Here is a 23,452-nt window from a genome sequence, read left to right as displayed (position 1 = left end):
ACATTTCCCTGTCGTACCTGGCGACACTAGCCAAAGAGTTGGCTGCTTTCACAGTTGTAGCACCCACGGATAGTACCTTCTTACCAAACACATCTTGGCGCCTTGCCTCATTATCCGGAGGGGTAGAGCACTTGTGTTGGGCCCTCGCTTTCCTTGTCGCTGCTGCCGACACCACTGAGTCAGGTGTAGTTTGCGATGAAAGACATTTTGGGGTAGAGTCTGGCACTTTAAACTGATATGCTCCCGCCCCGTCATTTAACCACGACACCAGTCGCCGACTCCGATCTTTCAGGGTTTTCTGGGAAAAACCTTTACATATTTCGCACTGGTCTGCCGAATGGTGAGGGTGGAGGCAATATATACAATCTAGTTGGCCGTCCCCCTCGTAAACCTTTTTCAATCCGCACGTGGCGCACGGGCGGAAGAGCGGTTTGCCCGACATCCTGGTAAGACCAATAACCTTTCGATCAAAAACGAGTAATTTCAACAATAACCTAGAAAGTAGAGACTACGCGAGGAGATCCCACTATCTTTGGAGACGGTTGAAATCAGACGGGACCCGCGGGGGCGGGGCTTTTATACCACTACGTCCTACGTGGCATGCGTGAACGGACCCAGAGAGGACGTAGATGTGGATAGGACACACAAGTGTCGGAAGTTTTTTCCTATAGGAAACGACTATATATGTGTACCAAGGGTTCCCAGTCTGACGACGGGGAATATTCTAAGCATGTGAATCCATGAAAGATCCAATGCTGGAGAAGAAATATTCCCCAACCTCCTAACAAACATTGCGCATTCTTCAAGTCTGGCTTATGACAAGAAAAGTTACCCTACCTCATAACAAGCATTGTGCATTCTTCAAGTCTGGCTCATGACAAGAAAAGTTCCCAAACCTCCTAACAAGCATTGCGCATTCTTCAAGACTGTCTTATGACAAGCTTCTTTCTCCTACCTCACAACAAGCATTGCACATTCTTCAAGTCTGGTTCATGACAAGAAATGTTCCCCAACCTCCTAACAAACATTGAGCATTCTTCAAGTCTGGCTCATGACAAGACACGTTCTCCTACCTCATAACAAGCATTGTGCATTCTTCAAGTCTGGCTCATGACAAGAAAAGTTCCCCTATCTCATAACAAGCATTGTGCATGCTTCAAGTCTGGCTCATGACAAGACACGTTCTCCTACCTCATAACAAGCATTGTGCATTCTTCAAGTCTGGCTCATGACAACAAAAGTTCCCAAACTTCCTAACAAGCATTGCGTATTCTTCAAGTCTGGCCTATGTCAAGAAACTTTCCCCTACCTCATAACAAGCATTGTGAATTCTTCAAGTCTGGCTTATGACAAGCTTCTTTCTCCTACCTTACAAGAAGCATTGCACATTCTTCAAGTCTGGCTCATGACAAGAAATGTTCCCCAACCTCCTAACAAACATTGCGCATTCTTCAAGCCTGCCTTATGACAAGAAAAGTTCCCCTACCTCATAACAAGCATTGCTCATTCTTCAAGTCTGGCTTATGACAAGAAAAGTTCCCCTACCACATAACAAGCATTGTGCATTCTTCAAGTCTGGCTCATGACTAGAAACATTCTCTTGCCTCATAACAAGCATTGCACATTCTTCAAGTCTGCCTTATGACAAGCTTCTTTCCCATACCTCATAATAAGCTTTGTGCATTCTTCAAGTCTGGCTTATGACAAGCTTCTTTCCCATACCTCACAGTAAGCATTGTCATTCTTCAAGTCTGGCTCATGACAAGAAACGTTACCCTACCTCATAACAAGCATTGTGTGCTCTTCACATCTGGCTTATGACAAGAAAAGTTCCCCAACCTCATAACAAGCATTGTGCATTCTTCAAGTCTGGCTCATGACAAGAAATGTTCCCAAACCTCCTTACAAGAATTGTGCATTCTTCAAGTCTGGCTCATGTCAAGAAACATTCCCCTACCTCATTACAAGCATTGTGCATTCTTCAAGTCTGGCTCATGACAAGAAAAGTTCCCCTACCTCATAACAAGCATTGTGCATTCTTCAAGTCCGGCTCATGGCAAGTAACGTTCCCCTACCTCATAACAAGCATTGTGCATTCTTCAAGTCTGGCTCATGATTAGAAACGTTCTCTTGCCTCATAACAAGCATTGTGCATTTTTCAAGTCTGTCTCATGACAAGAAAAGTTCCCTTATGTCATAACAAGAATTGTGCATTCTTCAAGTCTGGCTCATGACAAGAAAAGCTCCCGAACCTCATAACAAGCATTGTGCATTCTTCAAGGCTGGCTCATGACAAGAAAAGTTCACAAACCTCCTTACAAGCATTGCGCATTACTCAAGTCTGGCTCATGTCAAGAAACGTTCCCCTACCTCATAACAAGCAATTGTGCATTCTTCAAGTCTGGCTCATGACAAGAAAACCTCCCAAACCTCCTATCAAACATTGCGCATTCTTCAAGTCTTGCTCATGACAAGAAACGTTCCCCTACCTCATAACAAGCATTGTGCATTCTTCAAGTCTGGCTTATGACAAGCTTCTTTCCCCTACCATAACAAGCATTCAACATTCTTCAAGTCTGGCTCATGAGAAGAAACTTTCCCCAACCTCCTAACAAACATTGCGCATTATTCAAGTCTGGCTTATGACAAGAAAAGTTCCCCTATCTCATAACAAGCATTGCGCATTCTTCAAGTCTGGCTCATGACTAGAAAAGTTCTCTTGGCTCATAACAAACATTGCGCATTCTTCAAGTCTGGCTTATGACAAGCTTCTTTACACTACCTCATAACAAGCATTGTGCATTCTTCAAGTCTGGCCTATGACAAGAAAAGTTCCCCAACCTCATAACAAGAATTGAACATTCTTCAAGTCCGGCTCATGACTAGAAACATTCTTTTGCCTCATAACAAGCATTGCACATTCTTCAAGTCTGCCTTATGACAAGCTTTTCCCCCATACTTCATAATAAGCATTGTGCATTCTTCAAGTTTGGCTTATGACAAGCATTGTGCATTCTGCAAGTCTGGTTTATGACAAGCTTATTTCCCATACCTCATAACAAGCATTGTGCATTCTTCAAGTCTGGCTCATGACAAGAAACGTTCCATTAGCTCATAACAAGCTTTACGCATTCTTGAAGTCTGGATCATGACAAGCTACTTTCCCCTACCCCATAACAAGCATTGTGTATTCTTCAAGCCTTACTTATGAGAAGCTTCCTTCCCATACCTCATTACATGCATTGGGCATTCTTCAAGTCTGGCTTATGACAAGCTTCTTTCCCGTACCTCATAACAAGCATTGTGCATTCTTCAAGTCTGGCTCATGACAAGAAACAATCTCCTACCTCATAGCAAGCATTGCACATTCTTCACGTGTGGCGTATGACAAGAAACGTTCCCCTACATCATAACAAGCATTGCAGATTCTTTAAGTCTGGCCTATGACAAGCTACTTAGCAATCTCATAAAACTCATTATGCATTCTTCAAGTCTGGCTTATGACAAGAAACGTTCCCCTACCTCATAACAAGCATTGCAGATTCTTTAAGTCTGGTTTATGACAAGCTACTTCGCTACCTCATAACACACATTGTGCATTCTTCAAGTCTGGCTTATGACAAGCCTCATAACAAGCATTGCGCACTCTTCAAGTCTGGTTTATGACAAGAAACGTTCCCCTACCTCATAACAAGCATTGCACATTCTTCAAGTCTGGCTTATGACAAGAAACGTTCCCCTACCTCATAACAAGCATTGCACATTCGTCTAGTATGGCTTATGACCGGAAACAATCTCCTACCTCATAGCAAGCACTGCGCATTCTTCAAGTCTGGCTTATGACAAGAAACGTTCCGCTACCTCACAACAAGCATTGCAGAGTCTTTTAGTTTGGCTTATGACAAGCTACTTCCCATACCTCATAACAAGCATTGCACATTCTTGAAGTCTGGCTCGTGACATGCTAATTTCCCCAACATTATAATGAGCATTGTGCATTCTTCAAGTCTGGCTCATGACAAGCTTCTTTTCTCTACCTCATGAGAAGCATTGTGCATTCTTCAAGCCTGGCTTATGACAAGCTACTTTCCCCTACCTCATAAGAAGCATTGTGAATTCTTCAAGCCTGGCTTATGACAAGCTACTTTCCCCTACCTCATAAGAAGCATTGTGCATTCTTCAAGTCTGGCCTATGACAAGCTACTTTCCCCTACCTCATAAGAAGCAATGTGCATTCTTCAAGTCTGACTTATGACAAACTACTTTCCCCTACTTCAGAAGAAGGGGAGCATTCAGAAAAAGCATTGTGCATTCTTCAGGTCTGGTTTATGACAAGCTACTTTCTCATACCTCATAACAAGCATTGTGCATTCTTCAAGCCTGGCTCATGACAAGAAACGTTCCCCGGCCTCATAACATGCATTGTGCACTCTTCAAGTATTGCTCATGACAACCTACTTTCAATTACCTCATAACAAGCATTGTGTAGTTTTCAAGTCTAGCTTAAGACAAGCTTCTTTCACATAATCATTGTGCATTCTTCAAGTCTTGCTTATGACAAGCTACTTTCGCTTACCTCAAAACAAGCATTGTAAATTCTTCAAGTTTAGCTTATGACAATCTACTTTCCCCTACCTCATAACATGCATTGTGCATTTCTCAAGTCTAGTTTATGACAAACGTCTTCCTCATAACAACATTGTGGTACCATCAATGGTGAACCATGGCTTATAACAAGCATTGTGCATTCTTCAAGTCTGGTTTATAACAAGCTACTTTCCCCTTCCTTAATAACAAGCATTGTGAATTATTCAAGTTTGGCTTATGACAAGCTACTTTCTCCTACCTCATAACATGCACTGTGCATTCTTCAAATTTGGCTTATGACAAGCTACTTTCCCCTTCCTCATAACAAGCATTGTGCATTTCTGAAGTCTAGCTTATGACAAGCTTCTTTCTTATTTATTTTTATTTTAATTTTATTGCATTTGTTATACGCCCAGACCCTGAGGTATCACGGCGTAGTTACAGACAGTTCAAGCTTACATTCTTATAGTTGTGAGACAATGCTTAGTTGCAGTCAGTTCAAAATTACATACTAGACAGTTGTGGGCAGATGCGCCCGGAAGCAAGTAAGAGTCAGAGGAAGATGCGAGAAAATTGGCGAGACTCTTCTTGTTTGATGTTTGTTGGGAGAGCATTCCAGTGTTTTGGGGCTAGCACTTTGAAGTTGCTGCCCCCGGCTCTTGTGCTTTTGAATCTGGGTATAGCAAGGAGATGACTTTTGCTGGATCTGAGCTGTCTGGAGGGAGCTTTGTATGTAACTGTGTTGTTGATATATTTAGGAGATTTAGTGGCAATGCATTTGTGTGTAATGCATAAGGTTTTGAAAATAATTCTTGCCTTGATTGGAAGCCAATGGTTATTTATCCTGATGGTCGAGATGTGTTCGTTCTTTTTTATTGCAAGTGTTGCTCAGAGTGCTTTATTCTGCATGAGTTAGATTTTGGTCAGATTAGCATTGGAGGTACCTAGTAGGAGTACATTACAATAGTCCAATTTCGAGAGTACAAGGGCTCTTGCAAGTGTAATGCAGTTTTTAGGTGTGCAGAATTTACGGCTTAATGAGATGAGCTTGGTGGTGTAAGATGTAGCAGAGGAGAGGGCGTTAACTTGTTTGGTCATGCATAGGCTGGCATCTAGGTACACGCCTAGCGTTTTTACCTGTTTGAGAACTGGGATCGTGGTACCATCAATGGTGAACCATGGCCTATAACAAGCATTGTGCATTCTTCAAGTCTGGCTCATGACAGGCTACTTTTCCGTAATTTATAACACGCACTGTGCATTCTTCAAGTCTGGCTTATGACAAGAAACATTCTCCTACCTCATAACAAGCATTGCACATTCTTCAAATCTGGCTCATGACTTGCTAATTTCCCGTATATTATAATAAGCATTGTGCATTCTTCAAGTCTGGCTCATGACAAGCTACTTTTCTCTACCTCATAAGAAGCATTGTGCATTCTTCAAGCCTGGCTTATGACAAGCTACTTTCCCCTAGCTCATAAGAAGCATTGTGCATTCTTCAAGTCTTTTTTATGACAAGCTACTTTCTCATACCTCATAACAAGCGTTGTGCATTTTTCAAGTCTGGCTCATGACAAGAAACGTTCCCGTACCTCATAACATGAATTGTGCATTCTTCAAGCCTGACTTATGACAAGCTACTTTCCCCTACCTCACAAGAAGCATTGTGCATTCTTCAAGTCTGGCTCATGACAAGCCACTTTCCCCTACCTCATAAGAAGCATTGTGCATTCTTCAAGTCTGGCTCATGACAAGCTAATTTCCCTTACATTATAATAAGCATTGTGCATTCTTCAAGTCTGGCTCATGTCAAGCTACTTTTCTCTACCTCATAAGAAGCATTGTACATTCTTCAAGCCTGGATTATGACAAGCTACTTTCCCCTAGCTCATAAGAAGCATTGTGAATTATTCAAGTCTGGCTTATGACAAGCTACTTTCTCATACCTCATAACAAGCGTTGTTCATTCCTCAAGTCTGGCTCATGACAAGAAACGTTCCCGTTCCTCATAACATGCATTGTGCATTCTTCAAGTCTGACTTATGACAAGCTACTTTCCCCTACCTCACAAGAAGCATTGTGCATTCTTCAAGTCTGGCTCATGACAAGCTACTTTCCTGTACCCCATAAGAACCATTGTGCATTCTTCAAGTCTGGCTCATGTCAAGCTACTTTTCTCTACCTCATAAGAAGCATTGTGCATTCTTCAAGCCTGGCTTACGACAAGCTACTTTCCCCTAGCTCATAACAAGGGTTGTACATTCTTCAAGTCTGGCTCATGACAAGAAACGCCCCCTTACCTCATAACATGCATGGTGCATTTTTCAAGTCTGACTTATGACAAGCTACTTTTCCCTACCTCACAAGAAGCATTGTGCATTGTTCAAGTCTGGCTCATGACAAGCTACTTTCCCCCACCTCATAAGAAGCATTGTTCATTCTTCAAGTCTGGCTCATGACAAGCTACTTTACCCTACCTCATAAGAAGCATTGTGCATTCTTCAAGTCTGGCTTATGACAGGCTACTTTCTCATACCTCATAACAAGCATTGTGCATTCTTCAAGCCTGGCTCATAACAAGAAACGTTCCCCGGCCTCATAACATGCATTGTGCACTCTTAAAGTCTGGCTCATGACAAGCTACTTTCCCCTACCTCATAACAAGCATTGTGCAGTTTTCAGGTCTAGATTATGACAAGCGTCTTTCTCTTAACAAGCATTGTGCCTTCTTCAAGTCTGGCTTAATACAAGCTACTTTCCCCTACCTCAAAACAAGCACTGCTAATTCTTCAAGTTTGGCTTATGACAGGCTTCTTTCCCCTACCTCATAACGTGCTTTGTGCATTCTTCAAATTTGGCTTATGACAAGCTACTTTCCCCTACCTCATAACAAGCATTGTGCATTTCTCAAGTCTAGCTTATGGCAAGCTTCTTTCTCATAACAAGCATTGCTCATTCTTCAAGTCTGGCTTATGACAAGAAAAGTTCCCCTACCTCATAACAAGCATTGCGCATTCTTCAAGTCTGGCTCATGACTAGAACCGTTCTCTTGCCTCATAACAAGCATTGCACATTCTTCAAATCTGCCTTATGACAAGCTTCTTTGCCATACCTCATAATAAGCTCTGTGCATTCTTCAAGTCTGGCTTATGACAAGCTTCTTTCCCATACCTCATAGTAAGCATTGTCATTCTTCAAGCCTGGCTCATGACAAGAAACGTTACCCTACCTCATAACAAGCATTGTGCATTCTTCAAGTCTGGCTTATGACAAGCTACTTTCCCCTAGCTCATAACAAGGGTTGTACATTCTTCAAGTCTGGCTCATGACAAGAAACGCCCCCTTACCTCATAACATGCATGGTGCATTTTTCAAGTCTGACTTATGACAAGCTACTTTTCCCTACCTCACAAGAAGCATTGTGCATTGTTCAAGTCTGGCTCATGACAAGCTACTTTCCCCTACCTCATAAGAAGCATTGTTCATTCTTCAAGTCTGGCTCATGACAAGCTACTTTACCCTACCTCATAAGAAGCATTGTGCATTCTTCAAGTCTGGCTTATGACAAGCTACTTTCTCATACCTCATAACAAGCATTGTGCATTCTTCAAGCCTGGCTCATAACAAGAAACGTTCCCCGGCCTCATAACATGCATTGTGCACTCTTAAAGTATGGCTCATGACAAGCTACTTTCCCCTACCTCATAACATGCATTGTGCATTCTTCAAGTCTGGCTCATGACAAGAAAAGTTCCCCTGGAAGGAAGATGAGTGGGCACCACTTGATTATATGTCCACTTGTTTCAAATATTTGAAATTCTTAAACAAAGCAATACGTTTGTTCCAATAATTCGTGTCTAAATATTCAGAAGGGAGCTGGCTGAGACGAATTTGGAGACACCCAAACTCAAAATACATGTGAGGCAGAAGACCAAGTGAAATACAGGGTCACACTGCCGCTCCCCAAAGGACCCGATCCATGTGTATGAGTAGTCCAAAACTTCTTTGAAAAAATATATACTTCAAAGTAAACAAAAAATTATCTTTTGATTGAAAAAATAACAGCAATATTAAGATTCAATTGTTTTTCAAGATGGTTTTATCCACAAGAATTCTGTCAAAAAAATAAGTCTCATACAAAAATGAGAAATCACTAATGCTTTCTTAGTGAGGAAGAAATCGCCATATTCGCTTTTTCAATCAGACCAACAAATTGCCAATGCATTTCGGAATTAAATTTCCTTCATCAGGGCAGGTCTACAGGCCATGTATATAGGTATATAAATTTAACAATAATAAAGAAGACAGTTCATCATGGTACAAAAACCATCACACAATAGTGCAAAAAGACACATGTTATAATATCAATTACATACCATTCAGTCGAAGTCGCAGAAGAGGGTGCAGAAGTAAGTGAATAGGGTAGAAAAATAGAAGAAAAGAGAACAATAAGGCTCTGTATGATATCCATGGAGAATAGTAAAATGAATGCAGAAAGCATTTTACCTGAGTATGTGAACTTGAATACACGGAGTGTGGCGTGGTGCATGTAAAATGTAAATATCAGAAGCTGCCTGACGTGAATCAGCGCAGAAATCCAGCCGTCAGAAGATTGGCTGCAACCAAAAAGTATGCGAGTTTAAGGGCCGGTGAAGTCCGTGATTGAAAACAGAATTACAACGTTAACCGCACTTACCGTGTGCAACGCGGGGGACAGGAGTTCTCCTCTTGCTGTCTCGTATTCGACTGTGGCTTTCGCATCGAAGCGTTGCCGAGGCAACGCTTCCATTTATTACCACGTGACCGCAAAGCCGCCCTGGTGGGCGCGCGGTCACAATTGCAAGGCTGCTATGGAGCCAGTAAGCTGATGCTGAGAGGATTCAGACATTTACCTGATCTAATAGATGTAAATGGGAAATAATGGAGTGTAAAAAGCAGAAAAGTAGAGAAAGTAAAATAATGGAAACAGAAGAAATACTCAGTTGTGGATAATGTAAGCCACATCATGAAATAGGAAAGAAGAAAGTATCATGCAAAAGGTAACATTAAGCGCAGTAAAGAACCAAGCCCAAAATACATGATAGTATGAATGAAATGTTCCTACTGTCGCTGGTGACGTCGGCGGCACCAGGAACAAAGATCACATGGGTGTTGCTGTAAATTATGTACAATCTCATGGTTGATGATGTTGAACTCATCCATCAACATCAGCAACCCGTTGTGTGTGGTGTCGTTGGGAGACGGCACCAAGGATATGCAACAGTGTCAAATACACGTGATCAGTATTGCTTAAATTGAGTTTTCACATTAGCATATTTAAGACCACTGTTGTATGAGGTGACGTCCGAAGGCGGCACCTTGGGTCCTAGACGAAGTGTCCAGGAAAAACAACAGGATGGCTTAAGGGTTCACAGTCATTTGGTATACAGGATGGCATACACAAGGTAATACTGATAGTTGGAAACCTATTAAAAAAAGCAGTATAAATTATAAGAAACAGTGATAATTGATCTCTTCGTTGATTCCATTGGGAGTCAAACTACCAAGTCTATCGATCCAGAAGGTCTCTCTGCGGTTCAACAGCTGGTTCAGGTCCTCGTGCGGACTGTTTCTTGTAAGCACTTCCAAAATAACAAACCTTATCTGAGTCAGGTTGTGTCCATTCTCAACCCAGTGGCGTGCTACAGCCGAGTTGATGTTAGCATTCCGGATGCAAGACCGGTGCTCGTTCCATCTAGTTTTGGCCATTCTTCTGGATTGGCCCACATAGAATTTCCCACATGGGCATTTAATGCCGTAGATGACATTGGTGCTATCGCAAGTTCCATAGGTTTTGAGCAGAATCTTTTTCCCTGTTCTCGGATGATTAATGGCATTCCCCTTGATTATTGAGTGATGCAGTGAAGGCATGGAAACGTACCAGTGCGTTGAGTTAAAGGTGCCTTGAGAGGTGGTCTTGTCTGTACCAATTCGTCTCTTAAGTTCCTGCTGCGCTGATAAGCAAACCCCGGTAGTTCACTGAATAAAATTGAACCCTGGTGTCATTCTTCAGGATCCCCCAGTGTTTACTGATGGTTTTTTTGATTTTGTTACTCCGTATAGAAAATTTGGATACAAATACAGGTGTCTTAAGTTCTCTCTTGTCTTGGGGTTTTGAGCAGATATTAGGGTTTCACGTGCCAGGATGCTCGCCAGGATGCTCACCCTAGCTGACGCTGAGTCAAGTTCCTCTTGTTTGTAACCTCGTGCCAAAATTTTTCTTTCATAATCAGTTGTTGGGCTAAACAGTCTTCAGTGTCGCTGACGATTTTCTTTACCCGTAATAGTTGACTGTATGGGAGATTCCTGAGCAGACTAGGCTGGTGGAAACTTAAACGATGTAAGAGGTTATTGCGGTCAGTAGGTTTGCGAAATAGAGAAGTGCTGTATCTCGTTGTTTCCTTTTTGATGAGAACATCCAGAAAGGTGATAGTGTCGTGCGTAATTTCCCTCGTAAACTGAATGCGTTGGTCTATGTTGTTGAGATATTCAAAGAAACTGTCAAAAGCTACCCTCGTACCTCTCCACACACCAAAAATGTCATCTATGTAGCGGGTCCATAAGTGTATGTCCTTATTCCAAACCTGTTTGTTGAGAATGTTGTCCATTTCAAACTTGTACATAAAGCAGTTGGCATATGTAGGTGCCATAGTGCCCCCCATTGATGTCCCTGATGTCTGTAGATAGAACTGATTGCGGTATTGGAAATAAGAGTTTTCTGAAATGAACTGTAAAAGGGCAAGTATGAACTCTTTCTGTGCACGGATTTCAGATGTTTGTAGTAGTAGCCATTGAACTGATTCGATCCCAAGGTCATGAGGTATCGATGTGTAAAGACTTTTCACATCTATGGTAAACATCAAGTCATCCTGTTGTGGGGTTATAGAATTGAGTTTTTGAAGAAAATGGGTTGTATCACGGGTGTATGTGGAGGTTTTTCGGATAAGAGGCTGTAAGAAGAAATCAATGTAGATACCCAGTGGTTAGTTGATGCTCTCCATGCCTGCAACAATGGGTCTTCCTGGTGGTTTGCGGGTGTCTTTATGAATCTTAGGTAATGTATAGAAGTTCGGAATTCTGGGGTGGTTGTTGGACAAAAACCTATGAGTATGTTCATTGATCCATTCAAGTTCGAGAGCTTTGTCCAGTAGAATCTTCAGGTTCTGTTTAATTGCAGCAGTTGGATCACAGTCCAAGGTGGCATACAATGTCCTATCCTGGAGTTGTCTGGTGCATTCTGTGTCATAATCAACTGTATCTTGAATAACCAATGCGCCTCCTTTGTCGGCTGGGCGAATGGTTACATTTTTATCACTGTATAGATCTTTAATTAATCTCATTTCGTGGGGTTTCAAATTCTTGTGTGGAGGAGTTTTGTGACTGATCCTTTCTAAGTCGCGGGTCACTAAGTTTTGAAAGATGTCGATGGACGGGACTGTAATGGGTGGAACAAACCCGCTTTTTGCTCTGAATTCCTGGAAATCGGGCCCCTCTGCTGGTTTGTCTTGGACTTCTAATTCTTCAAAAAAGACCTTAAGTTTCAGTTTTCTGATAAACTTATAGAGTTCAATCTTTGTATCGAACAGAGTGGTCCCAAAGGTTGGTACAAAACTAAGGCCTTTTTGCAACGTGTCCTCCTCTGATCTGCTTAGTGGTCGACTGGGTATGTTAATGACTAAGTTTTCCTTAACTGGAGTCTTGTTTGAAGTTTGTTCTTTCGGTTTCCTCCTCCACCTGCGGGTTCTTTTGGGCGGGCGCCTAAAAAAGCCGAGGAAGAAGGTGTTTGTGCTGCAGGACCGGTTGCTTGGTTTGAATTTTCTGTTATTTGTTCCGTGGATGTTTCTGAGTCTCGCTGGGCTTCCGAATCAGAGCGGCTGGTGTTGTCGGATGTATATTTGAAAAGCTTTTTAGGTGCTATAGGACCATATCTCTCCATCCACGTGTAAACTTCATCATTAATGTATTCGTAAGTATCGCGTTTAAACTTCTTGACCTTTTTCTGTTCTAGCTCCGTTTTGTACTCTTCAAGTTTTGTATTTATTTCTAACAGAATGACATCGTATTCCTCCTTGCCTAATGAGCCAACTAGCTCTTTTTCTATGTCTTCAATCTCTGTCTTGAGAGTTATTAGGTTCTTTGAGAGTTCTTGAATAGTAAGCAAGATGAGATCTAAGGAACATCTATTCAAGATCGCCTCCCACTTGCAAACCAACTCCTTGCTTTCTTTACACAGGGTTGGCCGGAGTTGTATACGTAGGCCTCTTGGAATCCGTTGGTTCTTGTAATAGCGACCCAAAGTGATCGCATGTAATTTCATGTTGATTTCTTTTCATATGAGGTATTCTAACTGCCTGATACGTTTGACAGGATCCTTGAGTGTAGTTCCATGTGTACCAATCGATGTATAGCTAATGAGTTCTAATATGGCAGTTGTTTCCTCAGATGAAAACCCTAGGGTTTCTGCACATTTATTTGATAATCCTTCGATATCCTCAAACGACATAATAATTCATATGTTTTCGTTTCTTAAAAATACTTCGGGAAATGTGTGCCTCCACAGCGGTGTGTCTCACCAAAAGAAATGGGGGAGAAAAAGAGCAGGAAGGAAGATGAGTGGGCACCACTTGATTATACGTCCACGTGTTTCAAATATTTGAAATTCTTAAACAAAGCAATACGTTTGTTCCAATAATTCGTGTCTAAATATTCAGAAGGGAGCTGGCTGAGACGAATTTGGAGACACCCAAACTCAAAATACATGTGAGGCAGAAGACCAAGTGAAATACAGGGTCACACTGCCGCTCCCCAAAGGACCCGATCCGGGTGTATGAGTAGTCCAAAACTTCTCTGAAAAAATATATACTTCAAATTAAACAAAAAATGATCTTTTGATTGAAATAATAACAGCAATATTAAGATTCAATTGTTTTTCAAGATGGTTTTATCCACAAGAATTCTGTCAAAAAAATAAGTCTCATACAAAAATGAGAAATCACTAATGCTTTCTTAGTGAGGAAGAAATCGCCACATTCGCTTTTTCAATCAGACCAACAAATTGCCAATGCATTTCGGAATTAAATTTCCTTCATCAGGGCAGGTCTACAGGCCATGTATATAGGTATATAAATTTAACAATAATAAAGAAGACAGTTCATCATGGTACAAAAACCATCACACAATAGTGCAAAAAGACACATGTTATAATATCAATTACATACCATTCAGTCGAAGTCGCAGAAGAGGGTGCAGAAGAAAATGAATAGGGTAGAAAAATAGAAGAAAAGAGAACAATAAGGCTCTGTATGATGTCCATGGAGAATAGTAAAATGAATGCAGAAAGCATTTTACCTGAGTATGTGAACTTGAATACACGGAGTGTGGCGTGGTGCATGTAAAACATGTAAATATCAGAAGCTGCCTGACGTGAATCAGCGCAGAAATCCAGCCGTCAGAAGATTGGCTGCAACCAAAAAGTATGCGAGTTTAAGGGCCGGTGAAGTCCGTGATTGAAAACAGAATTACAACGTTAACCGCGCTTACCGTGTGCAACGCGGGGGACAGGAGTTCTCCTCTTAGTGTCTCGTATTCGACTGTGGCTTTCGCATCGAAGCGTTGCCGAGGCAACGCTTCCATTTATTACCACGTGACCGCAAAGCCGCCCTGGTGGGCGCGCGGTCACAATTGCCAGGCTGCTATGGAGCCAGTAAGCTGATGCTGAGAGGATTCAGACATTTACCTGATCTAATAGATGTAAATGGGAAATAATGCAGTGTAAAAAGGAGAAAAGTAGAGAAAGCAAAAGAATGGAAACAGAAGAAATACTCAGTTGTGGATAATGTAAGCCACATCATGAAATAGGAAAGAAGAAAGTATCATGCAAAAGGTAACATTAAGCGCAGTAAAGAACCAAGCCCAAAATACATGATAGTATGAATGAAATGTTCCTACTGTCGCTGGTGACGGCGGCGGCACCAGGAACAAAGATCACATGGGTGTTGCTGGAAATTATGTACAATCTCATGGTTGCTGATGTTGAACTCATCCATCAACATCAGCAACCCGTTGTGTGTGGTGTCGTCGGGAGACGGCACCAAGGATATGCAACAGTGTCAAATACACGTGATCAGTATTGCTTAAATTGAGTTTTCACATTAGCATATTTAAGACCACTGTTGTATGAGGTGACGTCCGAAGGCGGCACCTTGGGTCCTAGACGCAGTGTCCAGGAAAAACAACAGTATGGCTTAAGGGTTCACAGTCATTTGGTATACAGGATGGCATACACAAGGTAATACTGATAGTTGGAAACCTATTAAACAAAGCAGTATAAATTATAAGAAACAGTGATAATTGATCTCTTCGTTGAGTCCATTGGGAGTCAAACTACCAAGTCTATCGATCCAGAAGGTCTCTCTGCGGTTCAACCGCTGGTTCAGGTCCTCGTGCGGACTGTTTCTTGTAAGCACTTCCAAAATAACAAACCTTATCTGAGTCAGGTTGTGTCCATTCTCAACCCAGTGGCGTGCTACAGCCGAGTTGATGTTAGCATTCCGGATGCAAGACCGGTGCTCGTTCCATCTAGTTTTGGCCATTCTTGTGGATTGGCCCACATAGAATTTCCCACATGGGCATTTAATGCCGTAGATGACATTGGTGCTATCACAAGTTCCATAGGTTTTGAGCAGAATCTTTTTCCCTGTTCTCGGATGATTAATGGCATTCCCCTTGATTATTGAGTTACAATTAATGCAGTGAAGGCATGGAAACGTACCAGTGCGTTGAGTTAAAGGTGCCTTGAGAGGTGGTCTTGTCTGTACCAATTTGTCTCTTAAGTTCCTGCTGCGCTGATAAGCAAACCCCGGTAGTTCACTGAATAAACTTTGAACCCTGGTGTCATTCTTCAGGATCCTCCAGTGTTTACTGATGGTTTTTTGATTTTGTTACTCTGTATAGAAAATTTGGATACAAATACAGGTGTCTTAAGTTCTCTCTTGTTCTTGGGGTTTTGAGCAGATATTAGGGTTTCACGTGCCAGGATGCTCACCCTAGCTGACGCTGATTCAAGTTCCTCTTGTTTGTAACCTCGTGCCAAAATTTTTCTTTCATAATCAGTTGTTGGGCTAAACAGTCTTCAGTGTCGCTGACGATTTTCTTTACCCGTAATAGTTGACTGTATGGGAGATTCCTGGGCAGACTAGGCTGGTGGAAACTTAAACAATGTAAGAGGTTATTGCGGTCAGTAGGTTTGCGAAATAGAGAAGTGCTGTATCTCGTTGTTTCCTTTTTGATGAGAACATCCAAAAAAGGTGATAGTGTCGTGCGTAATTTCCCTCGTAAACTGAATGCGTTGGTCTATGTTGTTGAGATATTCAAAGAAACTGTCAAAAGCTACCCTCGTACCTCTCCACACACCAAAAATGTCATCTATGTAGCGGGTCCATAAGTGTATGTCCTTATTCCAAACCTGTTTGTTGAGAATGTTGTCCATTTCAAACTTGTACATAAAGCAGTTGGCATATGTAGGTGCCATAGTGGCCCCCATTGATGTCCCTGATGTCTGTAGATAGAACTGATTGCGGTATTGGAAATAAGAGTTTTCTGAAATGAACTGTAAAAGGGCAAGTATGAACTCTTTCTGTGCACGGATTTCAGATGTTTGTAGTAGTAGCCATTGAACTGATTCGATCCCAAGGTCATGAGGTATCGATGTGTAAAGACTTTTCACATCTATGGTAAACATCAAGTCATCCTGTTGTGGGGTTATAGAATTGAGTTTTTGAAGAAAATGGGTTGTATCACGGGTGTATGTGGAGGTTTTTCGGATAAGAGGCTGTAAGAAGAAATCAATGTAGATACCCAGTGGTTAGTTGATGCTCTCCATGCCTGCAACAATGGGTCTTCCTGGTGGTTTGCGGGTGTCTTTATGAATCTTAGGTAATGTATAGAAGTTCGGAATTCTGGGGTGGTTGTTGGACAAAAACCTATGAGTATGTTCATTGATCCATTCAAGTTCGAGAGCTTTGTCCAGTAGAATCTTCAGGTTCTGTTTAATTGCAGCAGTTGGATCACAGTCCAAGGTGGCATACACTGTCCTATCCTGCAGTTGTCTGGTGCATTCTGTGTCATAATCAACTGTATCTTGAATAACCAATGCGCCTCCTTTGTCGGCTGGGCGAATGGTTACATTTTTATCACTGTATAGATCTTTAATTAATCTCATTTCGTGGGGTTTCAAATTCTTGTGTGGAGGAGTTTTGTGACTGATCCTTTCTAAGTCGCGGGTCAATAAGTTTTGAAAGATGTCGATGGACGGGACTGTAATGGGTGGAACAAACCCGCTTTTTGCTCTGAATTCCTGGAAATCGGGCCCCTCTGCTGGTTTGTCTTGGACTTCTAATTCTTCAAAAAAGACCTTAAGTTTCAGATTTCTGATAAACTTATAGAGTTCAATCTTTGTATCGAACAGAGTGGTCCCAAAGGTTGGTACAAAACAAAGGCCTTTTTGCAACGTGTCCTCCTCGGATCTGCTTAGTGGTCGACTGGGTATGTTAATGACTAAGTTTTCCTTAACTGGAGTCTTGTTTGAGGTTTGTTCTTTCGGTTTCCTCCTCCACCTGCGGGTTCTTTTGGGCGGGCGCCTAAAAAAGCCGAGGAAGAAGGTGTTTGTGCTGCAGGACCGGTTGCTTGGTTTGAATTTTCTGTTATTTGTTCCGTGGATGTTTCTGAGTCTCGCTGGGCTTCCGAATCAGAGCGGCTGGTGTTGTCGGATGTATATTTGAAAAGCTTTTTAGGTGCTATAGGACCATATCTCTCCATCCACGTGTAAACTTCATCATTAATGTAATCGTAAGTATCGCGTTTAAACTTCTTGACCTTTTTCTGTTCTAGCTCCGTTTTGTACTCTTCAAGTTTTGTATTTATTTCTAACAGAATGACATCGTATTCCTCCTTGCCTAATGAGCCAACTAGCTCTTTTTCTATGTCTTCAATCTCTGTCTTGAGAGTTATTAGGTTCTTTGAGAGTTCTTGAATAGTAAGCAAGATGAGAGCTAAGGAACATCTATTCAAGATCGCCTCCCACTTGCAAACCAACTCCTTGCTTTCTTTACACAGGGTTGGCCGGAGTTGTATACGTAGGCCTCTTGGAATCCGTTGGTTCTTGTAATAGCGACCCAAAGTGATCGCATGTAATTTCCTGTTGATTTCTTTTCGTATGAGGTATTCTAACTGCCTGATACGTTTGACAGGATCCTTGAGTGTAGTTCCATGTGTACCAATCGATGTATTGCTAATGAGTTCTAATATGGCAGTTGCTTCCTCAGATGAAAACCCTAGGGTTTCTGCACATTTATTTGATAATCCTTCGATATCCTCAAACGACATAATAATTCATATGTTTTCGTTTCTTAAAAATACTTCGGGAAATGTGTGCCTCCACAGCGGTGTGTCTCACCAAAAAAAAATGGGGGAGAAAAAGAGCAGGAAGGAAGATGAGTGGGCACCACTTGATTATACGTCCACGTGTTTCAAATATTTGAAATTCTTAAACAAAGCAATTCGTTTGTTCCAATAATTTGTGTCTAAATATTCAGAAGGGAGCTGGCTGAGACGAATTTGGAGACACCCAAACTCAAAATACATGTGAGGCAGAAGACCAAGTGAAATACAGGGTCACACTGCCGCTCCCCAAAGGACCCGATCCGTGTGTATGAGTAGTCCAAAACTTCTTTGAAAAAATATATACTTCAAAGTAAACAAAAAATGATCTTTTGATTGAAAAAATAACAGCAATATTAAGATTCAATTGTTTTTCAAGATGGTTTTATCCACAAGAATTCTGTCAAAAAAATAAGTCTCATACAAAAATCAGAAATCACTAATGCTTTCTTAGTGAGGAAGAAATCGCCACATTCGCTTTTTCAATCAGACCAACAAATTGCCAATGCATTTCGGGATTAAATTTCCTTCATCAGGGCAGGTCTACAGATCATGTATATGGGTATATAAATTTAACAATAATAAAGAAGACAGTTCATCATGGTACAAAAACCATCACACAATAGTGCAAAAAGACACATGTTATAATATCAATTACATACCATTCAGTCGAAGTCGCAGAAGAGGGTGCAGAAGTAAGTGAATAGGGTAGAAAAACAGAAGAAAAGAGAACAATAAGGCTCTGTATGATGTCCATGGAGAATAGTAAAATGAATGCAGAAAGCATTTTACCTGAGTATGTGAACTTGAATACACAGAGTGTGGCGTGGTGCATGTAAAACATTTAAATATCAGAAGCTGCCTGACGTGAATCAGCGCAGAAATCCAGCCGTCAGAAGATTGGCTGCAACCAAAAAGTATGCGAGTTTAAGGGCCGGTGAAGTCCGTGATTGAAAACAGAATTACAACATTAACCGCGCTTACCGTGTGCAACCTGGGGACAGGAGTTCTCCTCTTGTTGTCTCGTATTCGACTGTGGCTTTCGCATCGAAGCGTTGCCGAGGCAACGCTTCCATTTATTACCACGTGACCGCAAAGCCGCCCTGGTGGGCGCACGGTCACAATTGCAAGGCTGCTATGGAGTCAGTAAGCTGATGCTGAGAGGATTCAGACATTTACCTGATCTAATAGATGTAAATGGGAAATAATGGAGTGTAAAAAGGAGAAAAGTAGAGAAAGTAAAAGAATGGAAACAGAAGAAATACTCAGTTGTGGATAATCTAAGCCACATCATGAAATAGGAAAGAAGAAAGTATCATGCAAAAGGTAACATTAAGCGCAGTAAAGAACCAAGCCCAAAATACATGATAGTATGAATTAAATGTTCCTACTGTCGCTGGTGACGTCGGCGGCACCAGGAACAAAGATCACATGGGTGTTGCTGGAAATTATGTACAATCTCATGGTTGCTGATGTTGAACTCATCCATCAACATCAGCAACCCGTTGTGTGTGGTGTCGTCGGGAGACGGCACCAAGGATATGCAACAGTGTCAAATACACGTGATCAGTATTGCTTAAATTGAGTTTTCACATTAGCATATTTAAAACCACTGTTGTATGAGGTGACGTCCGAAGGCGGCACCTTGGGTCCTAGACGCAGTGTCCAGGAAAAACAACAGGATGGCTTAAGGGTTCACAGTCATTTGGTATACAGGATGGCATACACAAGGTAATACTGATAGTTGGAAACCTATTACACAAAGCAGTATAAATTATAAGAAACAGTGATAATTGATCTCTTCGTTGATTCCATTGGGAGTCAAACTACCAAGTCTATCGATCCAGAAGGTCTCTCTGCGGTTCAACCGCTGGTTCAGGTCCTCGTGCGGACTGTTTCTTGTAAGCACTTCCAAAATAACAAACCTTATCTGAGTCAGGTTGTGTCCATTCTCAACCCAATGGCGTGCTACAGCCGAGTTGATGTTAGCATTCCGGATGCAAGACCGGTGCTCGTTCCATCTAGTTTTGGCCATTCTTGTGGATTGGCCCACATAGAATTTCCCACATGGGCATTTAATGCCGTAGATGACATTGGTGCTATCACAAGTTCCATAGGTTTTGAGCAGAATCTTTTTCCCTGTTCTCGGATGATTAATTGCATTCCCCTTGATTATTGAGTTACAATTAATGCAGTGAAGGCATGGAAACGTACCAGTGCGTTGAATTAAAGGTGCCTTGAGAGGTGGTCTTGTCTGTACCAATTCGTCTCTTAAGTTCCTGCTGCGCTGATAAGCAAACCCCGGTAGTTCACTGAATAAACTTTGAACCCTGGTGTCATTCTTCAGGATCCCCCAGTGTTTACTGATGGTTTTTTGATTTTGTTACTCTGTATAGAAAATTTGGATACAAATACAGGTGTCTTAAGTTCTCTCTTGTTCTTGGGGTTTTGAGCAGATATTAGGGTTTCACGTGCCAGGATGCTCACCCTAGCTGACGCTGATTCAAGTTCCTCTTGTTTGTAACCTCGTGCCAAAATTTTTCTTTCATAATCAGTTGTTGGGCTAAACAGTCTTCAGTGTCGCTGACGATTTTCTTTACCCGTAATAGTTGACTGTATGGGAGATTCCTGAGCAGACTAGGCTGGTGGAAACTTAAACGATGTAAGAGGTTATTGCGGTCAGTAGGTTTGCCAAATAGAGAAGTGCTGTATCTCGTTGTTTCCTTTTTGATGAGAACATCCAGAAAGGTGATAGTGTCGTGCGTAATTTCCCTCGTAAACTGAATGCGTTGGTCTATGTTGTTGAGATATTCAAAGAAACTGTCAAAAGCTACCCTCGTACCTCTCCACACACCAAAAATGTCATCTATGTAGCGGGTCCATAAGTGTATGTCCTTATTCCAAACCTGTTTGTTGAGAATGTTGTCCATTTCAAACTTGTACATAAAGCAGTTGGCATATGTAGGTGCCATAGTGGCCCCCATTGATGTCCCTGATGTCTGTAGATAGAACTGATTGTGGTATTGGAAATAAGAGTTTTCTGAAATGAACTGTAAAAGGCCAAGTATGGACTCTTTCTGTGCACGGATTTCAGATGTTTTTAGTAGTAGCCATTCAACTGATTCGATCCCAAGGTCATGAGGTATCGATGTGTAAAGACTTTTCACATCTATGGTAAACATCAAGTCATCCTGTTGTGGGGTTATAGAATTGAGTTTTTGAAGAAAATGGGTTGTATCACGGGTGTATGTGGAGGTTTTTCGCATAAGAGGCTGTAAGAAGAAATCGATGTAGATACCCAGTGGTTAGTTGATGCTCTCCATGACTGCAACAATGGGTCTTCCTGGTGGTTTGCGGGTGTCTTTATGAATCTTAGGTAATGTATAGAAGTTCGGAATTCTGGGGTGGTTGTTGGACAAAAACCTATGAGTATGTTCATTGATCCATTCAAGTTCGAGAGCTTTGTCCAGTAGAATCTTCAGGTTCTGTTTAATTGCAGCAGTTGGATCACAGTCCAAGGTGGCATACACTGTCCTATCCTGGAGTTGTCTGGTGCATTCTGTGTCATAATCAACTGTATCTTGAATAACCAATGAGCCTCCTTTGTCGGCTGGGCGAATGGTTACATTTTTATCACTGTATAGATCTTTAATTAATCTCATTTCGTGGGGTTTCAAATTCTTGTGTGGAGGAGTTTTGTGACTGATCCTTTCTAAGTCGCGGGTCACTAAGTTTTGAAAGATGTCGATGGACGGGACTGTAATGGGTGGAACAAACCCGCTTTTTGCTCTGAATTCCTGGAAATCGGGCCCCTCTGCTGGTTTGTCTTGGACTTCTAATTCTTCAAAAAAGACCTTAAGTTTCAGATTTCTGATAAACTTATAGAGTTCAATCTTTGTATCGAACAGAGTGGTCCCAAAGGTTGGTACAAAACAAAGGCCTTTTTGCAACGTGTCCTCCTCTGATCTGCTTAGTGGTCGACTGGGTATGTTAATGACTAAGTTTTCCTTAACTGGAGTCTTGTTTGAGGTTTGTTCTTTCGGTTTCCTCCTCCACCTGCGGGTTCTTTTGGGCGGGCGCCTAAAAAAGCCGAGGAAGAAGGTGTTTGTGCTGCAGGACCGGTTGCTTGGTTTGAATTTTCTGTTATTTGTTCCGTGGATGTTTCTGAGTCTCGCTGGGCTTCCGAATCAGAGCGGCTGGTGTTGTCGGATGTATATTTGAAAAGCTTTTTAGGTGCTATAGGACCATATCTCTCCATCCACGTGTAAACTTCATCATTAATGTAATCGTAAGTATCGCGTTTAAACTTCTTGACCTTTTTCTGTTCTAGCTCCGTTTTGTACTCTTCAAGTTTTGTATTTATTTCTAACAGAATTACATCGTATTCCTCCTTGCCTAATGAGCCAACTAGCTCTTTTTCTATGTCTTCAATCTCTGTCTTGAGAGTTATTAGGTTCTTTGAGAGTTCTTGAATAGTAAGCAAGATGAGAGCTAAGGAACATCTATTCAAGATCGCCTCCCACTTGCAAACCAACTCCTTGCTTTCTTTACACAGGGTTGGCCGGAGTTGTATACGTAGGCCTCTTGGAATCCGTTGGTTCTTGTAATAGCGACCCAAAGTGATCGCATGCAATTTCCTGTTGATTTCTTTTCGTATGAGGTATTCTAACTGCCTAATACGTTTGACAGGATCCTTGAGTGTAGTTCCATATGTACCAATCGATGTATCGCTAATGAGTTCTAATATGGCAGTTGCTTCCTCAGATGAAAACCCTAGGGTTTCTGCACATTTATTTGATAATCCTTCGATATCCTCAAACGACATAATAATTCATATGTTTTCGTTTCTTAAAAATTACTTCGGGAAATGTGTGCCTCCACAGCGGTGTGTCTCACCAAAAAAAATGGGGGAGAAAAAGAGCAGGAAGGAAGATGAGTGGGCACCACTTGATTATACGTCCACGTGTTTCAAATATTTGAAATTCTTAAACAAAGCAATACGTTTGTTCCAATAATTTGTGTCTAAATATTCAGAATGGAGCTGGCTGAGACGAATTTGGAGACACCCAAACTCAAAATACATGTGAGGCAGAAGACCAAGTGAAATACAGGGTCACACTGCCGCTCCCCAAAGGACCCGATCCGGGTGTATGAGTAGTCCAAAACTTCTCTGAAAAAATATATACTTCAAATTAAACAAAAAATGATCTTTTGATTGAAATAATAACAGCAATATTAAGATTCAATTGTTTTTCAAGATGGTTTTATCCACAAGAATTCTGTCAAAAAAATAAGTCTCATACAAAAATGAGAAATCACTAATGCTTTCTTAGTGAGAAGAAATCGCCATATTCGCTTTTTCAATCAGACCAACAAATTGCCAATG

This window comes from Ambystoma mexicanum, chromosome 10 (assembly GCF_040938575.1).
Source record: "Ambystoma mexicanum isolate Mex_15411 chromosome 10, UKY_AmexF1_1, whole genome shotgun sequence".
NCBI classification, from domain to species: Eukaryota; Metazoa; Chordata; class Amphibia; order Caudata; family Ambystomatidae; genus Ambystoma; species Ambystoma mexicanum.
Note: the sequence above shows the minus strand (reverse complement) of the source record.